The following is a 20,786-nucleotide window of genomic DNA, read 5'->3' as shown; positions in this document are numbered from 1 at the left end:
TCATGCTCCTTCTTGGACAATGTACACAGAATCCAATCACTTCAACACTTAATTAGTACAGAAGGCAAGGAATACCCAATGCTGGCAGTGAGCAGATCCTCAGCCAAGAGACAAACCCACACAAGAAAAAGTGTGCAAAGGATTCCAAGCATGTAAAGGCACATATATGTGTGTTTACACATATGAAACTGAAGCCTCTGAGAGCCACGTTTAGAATTGTGCATGGTTTATTACCATCAAACAGGGTGTAAAAATGCACAGATCTTGGCTGGCTGAAGCTGAGAGCAGCAGCACTAAGTGCCCATAGACTCTGCCTGCCTCAAGAAACCAGTTCTTGCTGTAAAATACCAGACTTTAGCACATTCTGGAGAATGACATCACCCGAAGTAGCCTGCCAAAAAATGTTACTTTCACATTTCTTCAACAAGAAGATTTCCTTTCACCACTCTTCTTAATTTTTTTTTTTAGTCAATCGTTCAAAAACCTGAAAGTTCTAAGTATTTCCAGGCCTATAGATGAGCAGCTTTTAACACAAGCAAGTGACTATGCCTTTTAAAAACGTTGTGTGTAAATGTACCTTTTCTCCTGGTTCTTTTTAGCAGATTTATATTTGCAACCACATTGAGCTAGAATAATACAAATTGCTGCAATTGCCATACTGAAATGTCTTTTTTTGCTTTTGATTTATCCCTATTCCACTGAAGAATACTCTATTTTATGAAATTATGTCTGCCTGCTTAGTGAGCTGTAGGTAACCCACTGGAAATACTGAACATGAACAATAAGAGAAATTAGAAAAAGCAGAAAGCTTTTTAAGGTGAAAAGTGCAGGTAATGCATTCCACTCCTCCAAACAGCGTAAACAAGCAACAAAAATCTCTAACTTGCAGAAATTATGGTTCTTTCACTGAAATATTCAAGACAAAGCTCTTCCCTTTCACAGTTTTGATGAAGGTTTTGCATCTTACCTTGGTGGAAACCACAGCTGAAGTACACAGGAGCTTTCATCGTGTGCTCATCAGTCTCAGGTGTTACTCTTTTCTCTGTCAGTGTTATCAAGTCAACACCCAGCTCCTCATTGCACAAATTGTGTCTTCATTACCAGGTTTGAACCTAAATAAGGTAATTCCATGTTAGCTAGTGCTGTGAACATTGGGATCATTTCCCTTCTGAAAAAAAGGGTATAAACTGCAGCATGTGCAAGGTAGGAGTATAAATTAAAAGCTGTGTATGCAACCCAATGGCATTTCTTTGGTGTAAAGGAATGTTCTATATTCATCTTTTGTAGCTCTTGTTATTAAACAAATGAATAGAAAGACTACTGAAATTCAGATGCCTTTTTTTGACAGAAGCTGAGCTAGTCCTAAATATGAAGCACTTTGTATGGTGCAGAAAATAAAGCAGCTTTCAGACAAGAATCCAGTGGTATCAAAGGGGAAGGCAAGATAGTTCATTACAATTTTCTAATGTAACAATCCAATGCTATAATGTCTTTAAAATTTCATACTTCACATAAACATTTATATGATCTATAGGTACACAGTATCTTTAAAAGACACAGCTGTGGAGGAAACACTATTCTTTAGTTCTTTTTTCTTAGTGCTTCCACAATGATTTTTTAAATACAGATTTAGAAAAAAATAGGGCAGACAATGAATGCAGCTGGTTTGCTTTGCTTGTAAAGTAAAAACATCATATCTAATGTTCTCCAAGAATAGGCTGCAGTCCTCCTGTAAGAAGCATTAAAATAAGTTACTTCTTAGTTATTTTTTGTTAAGAGTCTTGGCCATAGTAAATTAAGAGCCCCAAATTTGTGCTGAACTGTCTTCTATAACCACATTTTAATGTAAACCTTAAGAGAATTCCACAGTTATTTTGGATTATAAGTGAAGGAGAACAAGGTTTTAGGCCTAATCTCATGACTCACAGCTCTTCCTTCTGCATGGCACCCAGTTATAATTACTTAAGGGATGCTTTCTACTGCCTGTCCTCAGATGATTGATAAAAGCCTGATACCATCCAAGCCATTCTGCTTCCTTGAGACAAGAAAAAACTACATGAATTCTCCTCATATTGAAATACACTGATCCCAGGATGGCTCAGTGAAGTGAATGGAGACTTAAACAGTAATAAAATGAACTCTTGTTTGTTCTATTAGCTCAGCAACTCCAGGCATCAGTGGATCCATTTAGGTTAAGTGTGTTTATACAATGAAAGCTATTTTTAAAATGCAGAAGGGGAGGAAAAAAACCCCCAACACATGGAGCTATTGCACTGGGAATGGGAGATTTGATTCAGCTGTGTATGTGATACAATATTCTTTTGAAGTTAAAATACTTTTATTTACAGTGGCTTTATTTGCAGATTGTAGTTTTCTTTCTGCAAAGGACATCACCGCAAGGTGAGATTAAAAACAAACTTCACAGATCCCCATTTTGTGGCATTAAGAGTAGAAACCAGAGGAACTTTCCCCTTCAGTGCTTGTCAGGGCTGCCCTGAGAAGTGCAGTGCTGGATGCTCGGGTTACACCTAATCCCCCAGCTGCGAGGGACAATTAGCACCACAATCTCTAGAAAAGCTTTCAGCTCTCAACAGGTGCCTCAGCATTGTGTTCAGGTTTAAATCAAAATCTGGCAGAGGGAATGTCCCACCTCCTGCCACCCCTCCCCTTTGAAAGAACTCTTGTTACAGCCCAGTCAGAGCAGCTCCACTCTCATTTTCTCCAAAAAGACCAAACATGACTTTCACCCCTTTGTCTGAGTGCTTTTTTCCCTTTATCTTCCTTCATCTCTCTGACTGAGAGATCTGAAGCCAGGAAGTGGAATTTATTTGTTGCATACTACAAGTCTACTACTTCTCTCCTGACTGAAAATAGGAGCAAATCCTTTGAGAGCTATATAATTATATTGACAAAAATCTGAGTCTTGGCCTCTCTCTGGGCAGTTTCAGAAAGGAGAGGCCAGAAAAATACAGAAATACATCAGTCTAACATTAATATTGTATCTGCATTAAGGTGTGAATTATAGATCTGAGGGGTTTTTTGTAATATTGTGCATTATGAAATTTCCTTCCCAATCAAAAATTATATTCTTTAGATTAAAAATTGTTTATGTCTTTCAGAACATCTTCACAAGGCAGAAATGGCAAAGTGCCTCTTATGATTCCAACTTGTACAGTAAGTAAAACAACACTGAACACTTCTGAGAAATAGAATAGGCATGCTCTACCCAGAAGAGAGATTTATTAGGAAGAATTCCCTCCTTAGTAGTCAGTCAAGCTTTTCTGATCCAGTAATAAATATTTTTTGGCAAAATAAGCAATTTAGAGCCCCGCAATACTCAAGGGAGGCCGCCTGCCTAGTGAATTAATCATTTATGATGAATAAAAAGAAAATCGTTATGAGAGATATCAAGAGATGCAGTAAAACACAACAGCACTTAAAAGAATAAGAAATCTTGACATTTGATCTGACTTGTTTCCATATGGAGACAAGATTGATAATACAAAACAGATATTCCTTTGGCACAATTCAGATTATAAACTCAAGTCTCCACAACACAATGAGAAAACAGCAAGTAGATTAATCATGCACAATTTCCAGTTGCTTTCTTCTCTGCATCTTGTGGAGTCCTTTTGCCATTATCTTTCTGGGCCATGCTTGTGACTGTTTCTCCCAGTTTTTTGCTGCCTTCTGGTTCCCCTCCACCTCCCATGGGCAGATCCCAGGGGCTCACACCCTGTCCCTGGCAATCAGTCCCCAGGGAACTCAGTATCCTAAATGGTGTGTTGGACTTGCTAAGCCTCTAACATCAGCTTTTATTATTATTTTCTTCCCTCCATCTAAATTTAGTAACAACTAATTCTTAATCATGCATCTCCTGCCTCCCTTGGATCTGAAGCTTCCCCTGGATCAGAAATGCTGAATACCACGAGAGGGAGGGTCACAAACATCAATCTTCACATATAACCGAAGCCATACACAACCTATCCTAGCAGCCTCACAGTCAGAACATGGAAATAGCTCCCAGTTATGCTGCAACATCTTGCCATTCCTTTAGGATGGCTACAGAAAATTCTTCTCCTGAATTGAAGCTGGCAGCTAAAACAATGGCAACCCTGGAAGTCAGGACCCTGTGAGTGGGGCCTCTCCCAAAACCAAAAGGGCTGAGACGTCTGATGGGCACAGGAGACAGCTTGGGTACAGCAGATTTGGAAAAGAGGTGCAGATGAGGCAAAATAGTCTGAGAAAATTAAATCAAGGCAAGAACAGAGAAGAAAAATCAATGTTCCTGGCAGTTTGCCATTGGCACAATCAGCTCTGTATTGACATCAGTATATTCCAGTAACTGCAGCAAATCTAGTTTGCACAGCTCTGCCCAGTAGAACTCATAAGCTACACTTTTACTGAGTAGCAGAATTAAACTCCCTTATTTTAAAAATAATCGGTCTCAGACTTTAATATACCAAAATTCACTCAAACAAAAATGGCAGAACCACCGCAATGTAAAGAGCATATTCTCTTTAACTGTCTTAGTGCAACTACCGTGGCTTGTGAGAGGGAAGTCTGGAGTCTTCTATCAAGAACATCCTTATGTTTCCACAAAACAGCAAATCTATACTAAAACAAAAATCTTCACCTAAATGTTTCCAACCCACTTTCCCAGAGAGAGGTTTCATGAATAGATGAGGTTGCAGGATGAGAAAAAGCTCATTCTGCCTATCTATTTCATTAGGCAAGCAATTAGCAGAACACACACAAAGCCAAAAAGACAGGATTTGGATTCCCAGACACCCTGGATTTCAAGCCAGTCACAAAGATAAGTGGACAGCTTGAGGTCATCAGTATGTTACATGTTTCACTGGAAAATATTCATCTTTTTTAGGGATTCAACTGACTGTAGAAAATACCCTACACAGAAAAATGAATTTCACTCTGCTGAATTATTTTGTTACCAGCAGTTTAGGATTCACTATAAGCCTTAAGTACAAGCCAAAATTTAATTGTCCTGCTTTTTCAATCATTGTAATAAAAGAGACAAGACCCTGATCCAATTTATTTACAATCTAAACAAGACTGAAAATAGCAAGGAAACTCTGAACAAGTATTGATAACTCTAAACAGAAGTAATCTCAGGAAACCAGAAGCCTATTGCAGTTGATTGTTGTTCATGTGAAAACTAAATTTGGTTTATTTTGGGGTGCTTCTAACGAGCCTCTCCAAAGTGTGAAGGAACCAAAAGCAAGAACATAAACTTACTTTACCTGGCAAATCATTGAACAAGTGACAGAATCACATCTCTAAAAGAAGGGCAAAAAATTACAGAAGAGGCATTAGAAATCAAGACACCAAAAAGTAAAAGAAATTAGGAAGCACCTGTATGGGGAAAGAAGTGGACAAAGGAGAAAAGGAAGTTTAAAGAGTGAACTGGAAGTGGTGCAAGGGTTGCTGGACTTCAGATGGGCAACGCTGCTCATTTACAGAGCTTCAGCTGCTCTGCTGAGGAGAGAGCAGGAGTGATGGATGCATCCCAGTGTGGGATAATTCTGAAGTCAGAGAACATATGCTTTGAGTTTAATCCAACTGCAGAGTTCTGGCAAACATGCTGCATTTAGAGAGGCAAACACATCAACTTCAATTTTTTTAGCAGCTGTGCTGCCCTTTAATTCCTCACACCCTGAAGTGTACACTTGTACCCCTCTCCCTCACCTCCAAAACGCAGATATCTTAGAACAGCCCAGCCTTTCTATCTGAAGCCAACTAACAGCTCTTGCCCACTGGAATTTTCTTGGAGATATACTGTTATTTTCCACTTGTTCTGCCCATTTTCTTCTTAATTAAACACACATTGAAGTGTCTTCCTAGGAAGGCTGAGCCATACCAGCAGGAACCAAGACTCACTAGTTCAGCTGGCAAGCTCCTCCCTAGAAATCCCAAGTGATCCCAGATCCAGAGAGCCTCCTCTCTTTCACAAATTAAGGTTCTCCTCCCAGACCCACCAGTTCCTAGCTCTGCTCCATAACTCCAAGCATTTCAGCATTAGCTCTACCCAGTGTATCAGATCCAATTGAAGTCAGCAACACTATGAGACCACCTCTAACCACGCTTTTCCTTCCAGCCCTCAGTGGGGGTTTTACTCACGCACCTCAGGTCAAGTCCACAAACTCTCTCCAGCAAAGCCAAGCTGCCTTCCAACAGAGGTGAGAAGCAGGAGGCAACATCTATACCTCTCCTCACAACCAATCAGGCTTTGGCACCAATCAAGCTCATTGGCACCAGGTTTTTTACATTCCCTCCTAATTACAGCAAACGTTCTCTTAAAGCTACAAACCTTTTAATGTGAGCAGGGTACCAGGTGGGAAAGTGGTGATGGCAGGCAGTGCTGGAACAGTCCCCTTGAGGCCAAAGGGGAGAAAAGGATGGTGTGAGAGAGGTGTAGAAAAGGGGAAAGTGTTAATTTTGTACCTGTTTTTTCTCTTCCCCTGGCAAATGAGGGACAGGAGGAGCTGCACAGAGGGGAGATATGCAGAAGGAGGGGGATGCTTTGTTTTAGGGCCGCTGGGGGAAGGAGAGGAGCATCTGGCTGAGGCAGCAGCCAGAGGGGGGTTAACCCTGCTCCCCTTCGTGGCCCATTGCTCCAGAGCCCCTCTGGCTGCTCACCCCCAGCCCTGCCTCTGCTGCAGTGGGTAGGGAGGAACATCCCACGGGGAATGGGAAGGGACAATAACCCAGAGCCTGGACTCCCCACCACCACACGCAATGAGGAGAGAGGCAACACTGCCTGCTTCCTGCTCCTCAGGTTTCCATTTCACACAGTTAATACCTTGCTGTAAGCATGAACTGGCAGCTGATTATGGAGGTGTTTCCCAGGGTTGGCCTCTTGTACAAATGCATTTATTCCCTATCTCACACAGGAATGAACTGCTGTGCAGGCACCTATAAATCTTACCTGCAGGCCTGGGTTTTTGTTGGTTTGTTTGTTCTGAGCTGCTGAACTCATAGGAACCCCCTGGCCATGGCTGGGTGCAGGAGCTCAGTACCCCTGGACTCCAAAGCACAGGTACAACTCGTCAGCTCCTCATTAGCTCAAAGCAGATGTCCCACACACTCATCCCTGCCTGTGATGCCTTTGGAGCACAGAACGATCTCAGCTGAGGCACATCTTGTGCATGCACCACATTCCTGCCCACCTCCAGCGCACAGGAAATTCAGCTGGCACAGGGTGTCGGAAACGGCCTCAGTGCAGCACGACAAACAGGCTCCCAGCACTGCTTCACCGAGACACAAATTTCAATCTTGTTTATTCAGTAATGACTGCTGCCTGCTGTCGCCAAGAAGACCCAGCTCCCTTAAACATAGAAACTCTATTTGTTAAGATATTGTTTGGCTCCTCTTAAGCTTTGTATTTTGTTTTCATTTGTCAGATTGAGCACTGGTTGGCTGTATACTGAACTAGACTATGACCCCTGATTCACTCTTCCACCAATTCTCTTCATATCTCTTAATTGTCTTGAAATAGCCAGACTTCTGCATGGTAATTAATGTTACTGTGAACTTGGACACTGGAAATCCTAAAATGATTAGATTTCTGGCGGGCTGAATGAACCAGTGCCTGCCAGTGCAATGGTATGCAGTGATCTGAGCACAGAACTTCGAACTGCTGACTCCAAAACCTGGGCCTACCTTGTTGTTCCGCCTCTGCCCTTCCCTCTGCAGAAGAGAATCTCTATCTACCTACCTCCCAAGTCAGGGAATAAATTTGGAATGTGACATAAGTGCTAGCACTGTAATTAGTAGGAAAAACTTTCCCTGTTCATTTCAACATATTCAACAACAGATGTCTATCACTTAAAAAAGACTAATCGAAATTTTAAAACATATATTCTGGGCAGAATATTTTTTAAACAGAACATATTCAAGATGGAATTGTCCTGACAGTGCCTGATGTAGACAGACTCAGGACAGCTCATTTTGTTTAAAATTTAAATTGAAAGCTTGTGGGACTTGCTTTTGTATTTTTCTGTTATAAATAAAAAAGTGTGTTATAAACAAAGAGATAAAAAAGAATTTTCTTAGCGCTGGTAGATTAAGACATCATTTGTAATGCCCAGGAGAGGGAAACTTAGGATTTACTGCTTTTGGATCCAAAGTGTCATGGAGCATTAAGAATCCTGCAAAGCTGCCTGACCTCAGGCTTTGTGGAATTCCCTGTTCCACAGCACAGAGAGGACACAGACCTGCTCTGCCTCGCAGTAGTACCCTGAAAATGGACCCCAGAGGATTTTAGCCTGCAGAGGGTAGAAAGTGAAACATTCATTCATGCAGAAGAGGAGAAAGGCAAAGATCGTTGCCGAGGAAATGAGGATGAGCATTTCCTGTAAAATACAGACAGTTCACGTATAGAGAAGGACAAACCTGAAGCATTCACACAACTTCCAAGGTAAATTCCAACGAGCTTCTGGGAAAACAGAAAACAGCCCATCATGTTGTCATAGCAAAAGTGAAATTGTCATATTTAATCAGGATTTCTTTTCTCTGTGCTGCAAGACTGTAGATGAAGTAAGACAATAAATGTTGCACAACAGAAAAAGTAGATATTCCATAATGTCCTATTCCAAGAGAACAACATTTCAAGTTTCAGGCTTTTTAAAGTCTTACTTTAAAAATGAAATATAAAAAGAATTTGGGTATTCTATAAATACATATGTTGGAGCCAGGCTAAAAATGTTCTTTGGACATCCAGTTTCAAGCAAACAACCAAACTGCACTTGCATATGCCCCTGGTGTCAGCCTGTCTCTCCAAGCTTAGCAAGAATACAGCTGGGCCTCACCCATCGTTTTCCAGGAGATTAGATCTCTAAATCCCAGTTTCACATTTTGTAGAGTTACTGATATAATGTAAAACCAAAATTTTCCATCCATAAAGACATCAACACCCAGCTCTGCTGAAACATGGACCCTCCTGAGTCAAGGAGTATGAAATGATGCATGAGCACAGTTTTATACTCAGACAGATACACGAAATAAAATTTTTAAGGTCATCCTAGGAAAATGATACGAGTGGAAATTCATGACTGAGAAATTATCAACTAATTTCTAAGCTTTTCATGCACGTTATGGAAAACTGAATGCAGAGTTATTCAAGATGATTTGGCACTCTAAGAACCTGTTGCTGTTTCGTGTTGTTATTTTATGTTGCTACTGAACAGCAGACAGGCAAATCTGCAGGACCAAAGCTTTTAAGAAACTGGTCTGTCAGCCACCCCTCTGATTATAAGGCAGTGACTCTGGAGAACTGAAAATCAGCAATTGCCATGTCAGCTCTCTGCGAAGAAAAATTTGTGATTTAGGGAAATAATTAGTCACATGAAAAATATTTTAAATTTTGTAACGTGACTGCTTACATCAAGAGTAGGTAAGAGTGGAGATAGTCATTAAAATGTTTGATTTTTAGAGAATATTTGAGAGTTCGAAGGTTTCACCTTGAAAGAGGTAACAACATCTCCCGGTTTGCAGAGTGTAGCCAGTGTGCATGCGATTCCTGATACACTTCAGATAGAAACACTTACATAAGTGCCAGGTCTGGAGGAAACAAATGAGTTCCAGAACTGGCCATTTGCCAGATCTCCAGGGTTCAAGCTCTAGGTGAAATGGGAACGTGAATATGTTACAATATAAATCTTCTGGTGGTGGATGTGAAATCACTTTAGTGATCACAGAGCAGTTTCTGGTGAACAAGCCCCTGCTGTACAAGTACACTGCTGGCTCTGGCTGTCCTTTTTTTGCTGACAGTCTTGGCAGAGAAAGCAAGGACTCACTGATAAGAAGGGACTCTTATCTCCAGAGGTGGTCCTCGGGTCAGAGTTGGGGAATGTTGGCTGGATAGCACCAGAGCATGTGCTGCTGCTGCTGCCTGCAGTGTGTTTATCTGCTCCTTCCATGAGCACCTAATGCTCCATGACATAATTAGGACCAAGAGTAAAGCTACAAACGAAAAGAACCAAATATTTCATCAATGACAACAACACCAAGAACTACTTTACTAAGAAATAAGACATTTTTGAACCTCAGGAGAGAATTGGAATAGAAATAAACCTTAAGACATGAAATTTTAGTTACAAGGTATCAGGAAAGAATGTTTTCTTTGGGGGAGTTCTTCTCAAACTAGCAGCTGTCATATTCCTTTATCCCAGTTTTAGAGGCACAGAACCAGCCTAGATGAACAAAGACAATTCCTATGCCATGGCAAAACCCACCTGTAAGAACCTTATACCTAGAGATGGTGTGGAAGTTTCTTACTGTCAAAGTTATTTGAGCAGCAGAAAAGAAATACAGCAGAAAAAAAAAAAATGCTCAGCAATTGCAAACCCCATTTAATCCAGAAAGATGGAACAGGGAAACCCAAGTTATTTTTAAGCCAAGGCTGAACCATCCAGTGTAATCATCTGAGTGCCACGAAAGCGACAGGAGCTGGAAGGGTCAGAATCAAAACCCACACATGGAAGTGTCCCCCTCAGCAGGGACTGTGCTCATGGCATAAAGGGATTGCCCAGGGTATCCTGATGTGAGGCCACTGAAACAAAATTTACTTAACTGTAAAAATTTGTATTTCTTTTAAGTCACCTGTAGAAAATCTAAACTGAAATCTTCATGATTTTTAAGTTCTTGGCAATGTTTCTTCTCCCTTTTTCTCCTTCACTGAGCACAAACTAACATACACCGTGTCAGTTAAGGTCAGGCTTATCTGAGCCGTCTCTGAACTACTAATTCTTCTCTCTCCCAAAAGTGAAATCCAAACCTGTTGAAACTGGCCTCTCTTTTCACAAAACAGGATGTGAAACGAGAGCTGATAGCCCTGAGAGTAATGAAAAAAAATCAAAAGCAGTTTGCTTTTGTAATGGTGTTAACAGTCTAACAAGCTTTAATATATCAAACACTCATGGAATATTACAAGATAATATTAATCAGGGACATAAAAATTCAGAAATTTATACTTTTGGCAAATGTTGTACTTATATATAACTTATATATGTATATACATAGAAAAATCCAGTGTGTTTGTGTGTGTATCAGGAATCAATTCTACCCACCTGCATATATGTGAGTTAAGTATCCACTTTGTACACAAAAATAACCAGCTGTCAGGTCCTTTGAAGGACCCAAAAGGACATTACTTAACAAAAATATTCTTGTCATAGAAACCTACAGCCTATATCAGGTTATATGCAAACAGTTATTAGCTATGTAGTAGAACTTTGATCACTGCTTTTGGAATTTGATAGTAAAGTTTTAAAATGCTGGAATAGTTTGTTGGACTACACTTAGCACAGTCATTAAAATACAAAATTCAACATATTCTACACGTTACGTTTATGTGAATGAAAAGGCTACCAGGGGTGTATTTATGATTTCCTGTGCCTCTATCCCCTTGCTTGTTCTTCTGTCCCAGTGTTTGCTCTCTGATCTACACAACAAATATTCTTCAAGGAGTCCATGAGTGCCCTTACAAGTGCAATGCTCCATTTGTAAATCACTTGCATCCAACTTTCTGCAGGTACTTAACTTTGGGTATGTGGAAACACACACAGGGACGATTTCAGACACTCACATCACTCCCAGGCCATTTCATGCACACAGATAGAAAGTTCAGAACAAGCACGTTCTGTCTGAAGGTGCTGCCTGCTACCCCTGCAGCCCAACCTTGACACAATTTATAAATCTCCTGCATGTTCCCAGGATGTTCCATGAATCCAATTGCAAATAAACAAACACAAACAGCCAATGTGGCCTTTAATATGAGATGAAAATATTTTTATCTATTTAAATGTGCATTATCCTGTGCTGTTAACTTTTGCATACCATGGTGGTAGTTGGTGATGAAATTGTGTAAAAACTTTAATGACTTCTGTGTTGGGAATAACTGAGTTATGCAGGCTGTTTGCATCTGCCCAACCCCACTTTTCCTTCAGAGGGACAATTGAGTGTCCCTGAAAAGGAATGCCTGTTGTCTTACTCAAGATCAGGCATCACAGATAATAAAGACACAATTGTTTTGGACATAGAACATGAAGTGATGATTAATCCTTTCCCTGTGCATTCTTGTCAAGTGCTTACTTCACCTCCCACTTTAGACAGTTCTCAAAAACCATCTGGCCTACAGTCCTTTTCTTTTTTGGTTGTTGTTTTGTTTTGGTTTTGGAATATGTTGCCTAATTTTTGTTAGTCATGATGAAAAGCTAAAACCAATGGTGATGAGTCTGCACCAGGTGCCTGGTATTACATCATGCTAGACATTATCTTGCAAAACAGTCAAATACTTATTTTGGCTGAAGGGTTTTTTTCCAGAGCAGGACTGGATAGTCTTCCCACCCACCCACATGTATTATTTTCTATTCTACTACCCAGAGGGCCATGAAGGAGAATGCCACTTTATAAACAAATAGACAGTTGTGCTCTCCTGAAAATGGAAAGTTCATTCTTTCACTTGGACCTTCATGTACCAAAATCAGGTAAAGAATTCCCTAATTCTGTACATAATACACTGAAGTGCAATTGTACAATGACAAGCACAAGCATGGTTGAAGGTAGAGAGAGATAAACAAGTAATTCTATGTTCAAACCCATCCACCCCATATGAAACAGACTGTTTTGAGGCTCTTAAGCACACAGAGCCATCTGGCCACAGCCAAGAAGTGCTCCTTTCAGGAAAGGCAACACTTTGCTTTGATATATGGACTTGTCTCACAGCTAAAATGTTACTCATTACACAGACGTTGAGTTAAATCATTACAAATAAACAAGCCCATTTCCCTATCTGGGCATTCTTCTACCAAACAAAAAATACTTTGCATTGTTTCAGGTGAAATCGCCTCCAAAGTGACTTGCCCAGATAAGAGTGTTTACTTGAGTTATTTTACCATGCAGTTATGTTGTTTTCCATCCACAGTCTAGCTGAGATCCGAGATCCAAGATCGTTCTGTTGCCATTGGAGTGTGACGTTGGACCAGCACTTGCAAAAGACATTTCACCCCCCCAGGGCACGATATCTCAAATATCTCAGCCATCTCTCTATAGTGCGATGGATCATCCCTGTCTTTCCTTTTTGGCTACACAGGGAACCCTGACAAACAGAAATCTAATTTTTATCTGGAACTCTGGCTAATTGCCTGCTCTCTTTTAAACTGGCTGCTGACACTAGGGAAAGCAGTCCTTCTCTGAAAAAAAAATGTTAAAAGGGATCACCAGGAGTTATCTTCAGTGTCAGGGACCTTTTGTTTGCAAATAAAAGCTCTTGGCTCTTTCCTTTTTGAGACCTCTGATATTTGTGTGTTTGTGTTGTACATTTTCATTAAATTCTCAGTCAATTCTTCTGCTCTGGGGCTCTATTGGAGTTGAGACACCCATTTTGTTATTCGTTCTCCTTCCCAACTGATTAAATTAGGCCTAAGCCCACATATTTTAGTAAGCCAACAGTTTTGATATCAAATAGCCACAATAGGTACACTGCTTTTATAGCATTATTTTTATGTTTCTCTTGAAATTAAATGTCTCTTTCTTTCTAAAACATTAATGAAACTCTTTGCACTATTAAACACCTTTACCAAAGGCGACTTTCAAAGGACTATGCAGTGACAGTATCAAGTTTCACTGTGAAATTTGGGACCGTGGAGCCATGACAGACACAGTTACACAGCAAGTTTGACCCTAGATGACAACCCAGGACAGATAAATGTAATCCTTCCTCTATCTTTCTGCACCTTCTTTCCCCTCTTTTATTTTTTTTTGTCTTTATAATGGCCTGATCATACATAAACCCACACTATCCCACTTTCTCACAAACGTTGCTAGGTTTGTGCTATGCCATTATTAGAAGAGGGGCACTGATTTCAGAACTTTCCAAACACTGTGTAAAATGAGAAAGTAGCCCAAAGTCAGAGAAACTGGTTCCCAAGCAAAGAATAAACGACTAAAAATAAAATCCATGTAGCAAAAGTACTATTACAAAAATTACAGATTTACAGCCCCAGTCTGTGATCAAAGTTCTCTAAGTTGCTATCACATAAAAGCTCTGCTCTGTCATGGAGGAACATTACAGCTCCTCTATTGTTCTCAAACACAGCTCAGGTCAAAGAAGTAGCATAGCAAATCAATTAATGTCCTACCTGCCTCCCTCACTAATTAGAGACTCAGCCTCTCTCTCTGCTCTTGATATTTGAAACTTCTCAGAAGGTGAAGATTAAAGTAGCAGCTCTCAAACTTTTCCACAGGGTTTCCTTTTTAAGCCTTACCTTCCCTGACAAGTATGGATTCAGTTGAGGTAAAAGAGCATTAGGAAATTTTACCACCTCTGCTGCTTTTATTTATTTTTATTCACCCCTATAAACACAGTCTGTTAAACACTTCCACAGAGGAATATCTTTATTATCTGACCTCCAATTCTGGTTCTAAAAATATTCAGATCATCCATAATATTGAACCTAATTGTTGTTAAACCTAATTATTCTTGTTCCTCCCTGTTCCAGGAAATGTGGGCACAGTACACCTACAGTAAAGGTCCCATCAACATCCCTGCTTTTGTAATCATCTTTCAGATATAAACCAGCATTGTCCTTTTTTTTCATTAGAGAAATTCTTCAGTCTGTGTGTCTGAATTCCCACTGGACCATTGAGATACATGTTTTCTACTCTTTCTGCTGGTCATTCCACTCTGAACAACGAGGACTGTATGTTCTGTCATTGTTATTTGGCTTCCTATATTTTCCATATACCAAGAGTATGGTCTAGCAAAACTTTTAAATGCCTTTCCTTTTACTCCCTCTTTGTTCCAGGCATGGGGACCATCCACCAGTACTAGGGATCTAATCCAATTTAAACATGGAGGTCTTTGTTTCCATTACACAACTTGTCTGTGTGTAATAGAAGAATTTGCTCTGTGTTGGTGCAGCTTCTTGGACTAGCACATGATTTGCATATTCACACACAATTAAACACAACACAGGACTGAACCCTGCACATGTGTGTATCACCCACGGGTGAGGCTTCTGTGCACATGAAAACTGCTCTGGAGTGATGCAGAGCATGATGGCACCTGGTAAACGCCTGGATATACAAACCCCAGAGAGGAAAGCAGGAGTGCTTTTGCAGGGATCCTGTGTTTGGAAGGGTTAATCCAGAGCTTCACTCTCCTTTGAGAACAGCATTTAAGAACCATATCACACACCCGGACTGGGCACTTGCAGCATGCACTGAAGCCAGTGGGAGTCACGGCTTCTCCCAGCAGCGAGCCATACACACATAAACTAAGTTAAAATATATTGTTTACATACTGCAAACCTAATAATTCACAGAACCCCTGGCACGGTACCGCAGGATTTTCCCGCAGACACAGCCACTTCTCCAGAGCTAGTTTTTCATGTCTTGGTAGCAGCTGACCCACGAACCATTTTCAGACATAAGTCAGTGTTTTCTTAACCTGCCCGTGCCCTACTGTAAGCAGTCCAGGGAGCAGCTGCGCTCCGAGCCCTCGGGAAGGAGCCAAGGTTCCCGGCGAAGGTTCCCGGCGAAGGTTCCCGGCGGGGCCGCCGGGATTTGGGCGCTGTCGGTGCAGTGCTCCCTGCCGGGCTCACCAGGGCATCCCACAGCGTTCGCTCGGGGCAGGCGCTGCCCGGCCCCAAAATGTGCCCAGAGCTGCCTCTGCTCTATGTGCTCATCCTTTCAGGGTGTTTATCAAGAAGCTGAGCAAGAATAGCAAGCAGAGCACAGCAGGGTAAAGATTATTCCTGACAAGTCTCACATGAGCTATTCTTTTTTTTTCTCAGATTAGATGATTTTTAAATTCTTTAATGTGTTTTATTGCTATAGGTTTCTTCCCCCCTTCCTGATTTCCAGCTATCTAGAAGTTTTTTAAGAGTACATTAGATTGAGTCAACCCCCAAAATTTATCTCAGCCTCAAAAATCCTTACAGGTTCCAATTACCATATTGGTTAACTGTTAGTTTTATTTTAACTGGACCCTTACTCATGGCAACCTTTAGGTTAGGAACAAATTGTTCCCTATGCAGGTGCAGAGGCCCTGGCACAGGGTGCCCAGAGCAGCTGTGGCAGCCCCTGGATCCCTGGAAGTGTCCAAGGCCAGGCTGGATGGGGCTTGGAGCATCCTGGGACAGTGGAAGGTGTCCCTGCCTGGGGCAGGGGGTGGGAGGAAATGAGCTTTAAGATCCCTTCCCACCCAAACCATTCCATGATTCTATGAAACTCTCACTTAATGGTCCAAATTTATTTCAAGTGTATGAGGTCCAAACTGGAATAACAGTTTTAAGAAACTGGTGGGGCCTTCATCCATTAAACCAGAGTTAGGGAACAGTTAGCAAAGGCTTCTATTACCCAATATTTAAGATGAATTATGTAATTCCATCATAAGCTAATAAATAATTGATATCTAGAGGGGAATTCTGACATCATTCTCAAAAACACAAGTCTGTCCAATTATCTTTTTCTATGAGTAGTTTTTAGACAGAAAGGTGAATTTTAATTCTAGCTTTTCCTAATCTTTCTTAGATGACACCTCGAACAGAACAAAATGTTTTAATAGAAAACAAGTAACTCGAGCAAGATGATTGCATAATTATAAAACATTCTGATTTTCCAAAAGCAGATGGAAAAAGCTTATACTGAAAGACATTATTCAGGAAATGTTAGAAACATCTCTTCTATGAATTTCACATTGAAGGAAACATAAAATGATATAATGAAAAAGGACAGAATCCAATTATTCTAATATTTTATTTGTCAGAAGCCAATTTTAGGCATTCCAGGGAAAGGCAGAAAACCAATTCTGAACAATACAGAGACTCAATGGACTCAAAGTTTAAAACCTGAGCAGGTGTTGGAAAATTGTATCTGCCCTTTTTTCTGTTTGTTGTCCAAAAATGCAAATTGCTTTTTACCGGAAACCTTCCAGCTACATTTTAGCTTGAGACAATTTAGCATCTACTCATGCTAGTGCTGAGAGAGAAAGCCATCAATGTCAGCACACAGCAGTCTGGATTTTATAATCACACGTCTCTCAACATCCTTCTACATAATACACAGGACCAGGTAATTACAGCACAATTTTTAAAAGTCTCATAATTAAATAAAATTAGGATAGAAAAAACAGAGACATAAGGAAACTTATGTGTTGGGGCTGCCAAATATGGATAATTGGCCCCATTTTCTTTAGTAACTGAAATATGTAAACACCAAAGCAATAAGAAATCAGCCATTTCCACTCATATGGAAGATTCCTTAAAATTTAAAAAGTATCTCTGCTTTGTTAATGGTATCAATAGTCAGAGCTATGAAGTCCAGGAGCCTAACATCAGAATTCCGATTTGCACAGTCCTGAGCAGAACCCTTTCCTTGTTACAGACACTGTACCCAGTCTTCCAAATTAAACCAGCACTATTTGCTCAATTCCTACATCCAGCCAGTGCTGTTAAAAGGTTGGTTTTCTCTGTAACCTGTTGCTGCTGCAGGATGGGGCTGTTTACTGGGGAGGGGAGCAAGCGAGCCACTAACAGTAAGTGGAGTTTGATCTGAGGTTTCATCCAGCATCCATCACAGTCAGCCCCGTGCTCCTGTGCCACGTGTGCCCCTGACAGGAGCTGTGCTCAGAGCTGGGGGCCTGGGCACATCCTCATACCTGCACAGGCTCCAGCTGAGCTCACAACTCCCCTGCATGGGCTGGGCAAGGAACACTTCTAGTCCTGAACACTCACATCCTTCCCCAAACACATTCCAATCCTGACCTCCAGTACCTGTGTGTCACTCCCATCATGGGTGGGAGCACAGCATCCTCTGCACTTTCTGTTCTGGGCCTCATTTAAAACCTCTCTCTTTTTATTATTAAATGAGTAAGAGCAGAAGAATGGAACTACAGAACTCACATCCTTCAGTACCTGTCCAAAAATCCCTGTCCCACCTGGCCTCTTCACTGGACATTTACTGGCCTTTGTTCCCTGCTGCTTTAGTGCATTTTAGGTACTTCAGGCAGGGCTCCAAAGTGCTCACAGGAGCATCTAGTGTAGCTTCGTACCTAAATAGACAAGTGGAAGAAAACCAGAACTACCAGGGTGGAAAGACTGGTATAAATCTAAAAAGACCACTGAATTTCTCTTTTTTTCTATAACTATGAAAGAAGTGGGATTCCTGTATTCTGGCATTCACCTAAAGTTGTTGCACTGTAGGTTTTGGCAGATTTTAATATGGCACCTGGACATCATTCCAGAGTTACAAAGTTTTCTGCCCTACAGATCACCCAAGAACTTCAAAGGAAGGAAGCATATTCATTCTTCCATATATGAAGTTGAATCTTTTTCTTGCAAGTGTGTTAGACATACCTTTTCCATTCTGGGTGCTTTATTTCATTTCCAGAGCTGGACAGTCTCAGTTATCCACAATATCTTGCATCCGTTTGGGAATTGCTTGCACAAGATTCCCCTGATGACAGTTCCCATTAGCACACATTCATTTACACATACTTTTTTTTTTTGGCATTTGTGAAATTCCTTTCTTCAAGTAAATATGAAAGGTTATTCCTTTAATAGTCCCTTCCCCACAGGTAGATAAGTCTATTTCAGGGAAGCCGTCGCTCAGCATGACCACGAGATCAAAGGGGCTGCAGCAGAAAGACAATCTCTGAATCTGTGAGGGGTCACTTGTCCCCTAAGCCCTGGCTGATCCAGGTCCATCCCAACCATTCTGCATTGTGGCTGGAAGAGTGGGATTGCCAGGAATGCTGCTTCGGGTCAGCTTACATACGAATCAGTCACTTCATAAATTAGTGCAAAATTTATTTGATCGGTGTAACCTCCTTCTCCCAGGCACTAAAACACACAGAAAACCTTGGCTAGTGCCCACAGGTACAGTGAGATTATTAACTGCACATTCACCCAAAGTTTGCTCTGTGGCCAACAGCAGATCTCAAACCAGAACTGATTCCTGGTCCCTCTGAGGACACAGTGCTGACAGTGAACTGAAGGCAGATCCTTCCCATAAGGCTGAGTTACTGGAGTTGTGGCAACCAGAGCAGGGTCTATAGGAGAGAGGAAGTTCTAGTTCCTAATTTCTGTGAGAATTAATATCCCATCAATTCACTTCAAACCTGTGAGAACCTCACTGGGAAGGGGGAAGTCTTTTCTGAATGAGATCTGAACCCACTGACATACATGGAGTTTTGTCTGAGTGAAAGCCAGCAGTTTTAGCCTCTTTTTGTATTATTTATATTAATATGTAGTAAAAACAAGAGGTATCTGAAAGGTGGCTCAGGGACAAAATGGTTTAATAACTACTAGTTCACAGATAAGAGTAAAGAATACACTGAATTTATAAAACCTTTCAGTGTTCAAAAAATCAAATCCTTACCTGTATTATGGGGCACAGCAGTTTCTGCTCCAAATGAGAGCTGAGCCCCCTCATGAAATGCAGTATTCTGCCTCAGGAAGGAGCAGTCTGGAAGCCCAGTGCCAGGTGAACAGCCCTAGACGCTGCTGTCTTTCCTTGTGTCCCCCATTGGCTTTGGACAGAAAAGGTGATACTTAGAAGATCTTAAAAAGTCCTTGGCATAGAGCAGAATTAGGGCCAGTCAGACTCTGCTGCCCTCAGTATCTTGTGTTATCCCAGCTTTAGAGGCCTGTCTAAGCACCAGGCACCCTGAGAGACAATTCAATTGCCCAATTTGCCTGTAGTTTTCTTCTTTCTGTAGCTGAGCCTGAGCTGGGAATTCAGCTGCAAGCATTTCAACATTGATGATTCACTGTTTGAAGGACCTCCAGGGAAGCCCTGCAGTACCTCCAGACAAAGTTTTCACCTCTGGCTTTTCTTGGCTTGAAGGTTTATTACCCACCAGGGAGTCAAGAGGTGTAATACATCAAAACACAACCTAAATTCCAGGCTCATACACCTGCTGATGGACCCTGGAGCTCCTAATTATAGTTACATATTCGTATCAGCTGAATGAGATGCTAAATCAGCCTTGATCCCACTCTGTGCCTCTGCACAAAGCCACAGCTGATGTTGATTCTCAACTGGATGAATGGGAGGGGGTACAGGAATATCCAGCTCTTGTGCATTTGACTCAAGAAATCATTTCGTTTCTGATGTGCAAAATGATGAGAATAAAATAATGGGAGCAAAATAATATTCCCCACCCTGTGATTTACAAAAAAATTGCTAATGACTTCAAACCTAAGTCTCTAATGAAAGGACAATAATGGCAATAATAATGGGAAATATTGTTTAAAAGCAAGCCTTTTTTCAATCAATGCACATCTCTTCACTTTGTTTCCTCCTTGAAAGTTTGGCCAAAACAAATCTTCCTAAAGTTAATTTGTCTCAAGAGTAAAAGGGCCGATGCAGCATTAGATGTTCATGCTCTGGATTCCAATAAAAGAGGTGTTACCATAGCAAAAAGTATTGTTGCAAAGACAACACACACAATGTAAGATTAAAGAAAAAAATCTCCAGAAATATTTACAATGCTCAACAGTAACATAGGATACTCTGTCCTAATTACATAAGAGGAGAGTGTGCTGCTGCTGCTGTGATAGCCCCACTGTGATGAAACAGGCTGGCTCCTTTAAGACTCATTTTTCAAAAGGCAAATTTCTAAATTATTTGGGTTTTTTCAAAGTCATATAAATTCCTTTTAAAATTATGTACATCATAATGGCCTGAGGCTTGTCAAGGATTAGAAAAAAGACATATTGTGTAAGATCTGTACATAAATTGTAAAAAAAGGCAGGCCATAC

Source organism: Corvus hawaiiensis, chromosome 14 (assembly GCF_020740725.1).
Source record: "Corvus hawaiiensis isolate bCorHaw1 chromosome 14, bCorHaw1.pri.cur, whole genome shotgun sequence".
In the NCBI taxonomy this organism is placed as follows: domain Eukaryota; kingdom Metazoa; phylum Chordata; class Aves; order Passeriformes; family Corvidae; genus Corvus; species Corvus hawaiiensis.
The sequence above is the reverse complement of the archived record's forward strand: the minus strand, read 5'-3'. Positions refer to the sequence as shown.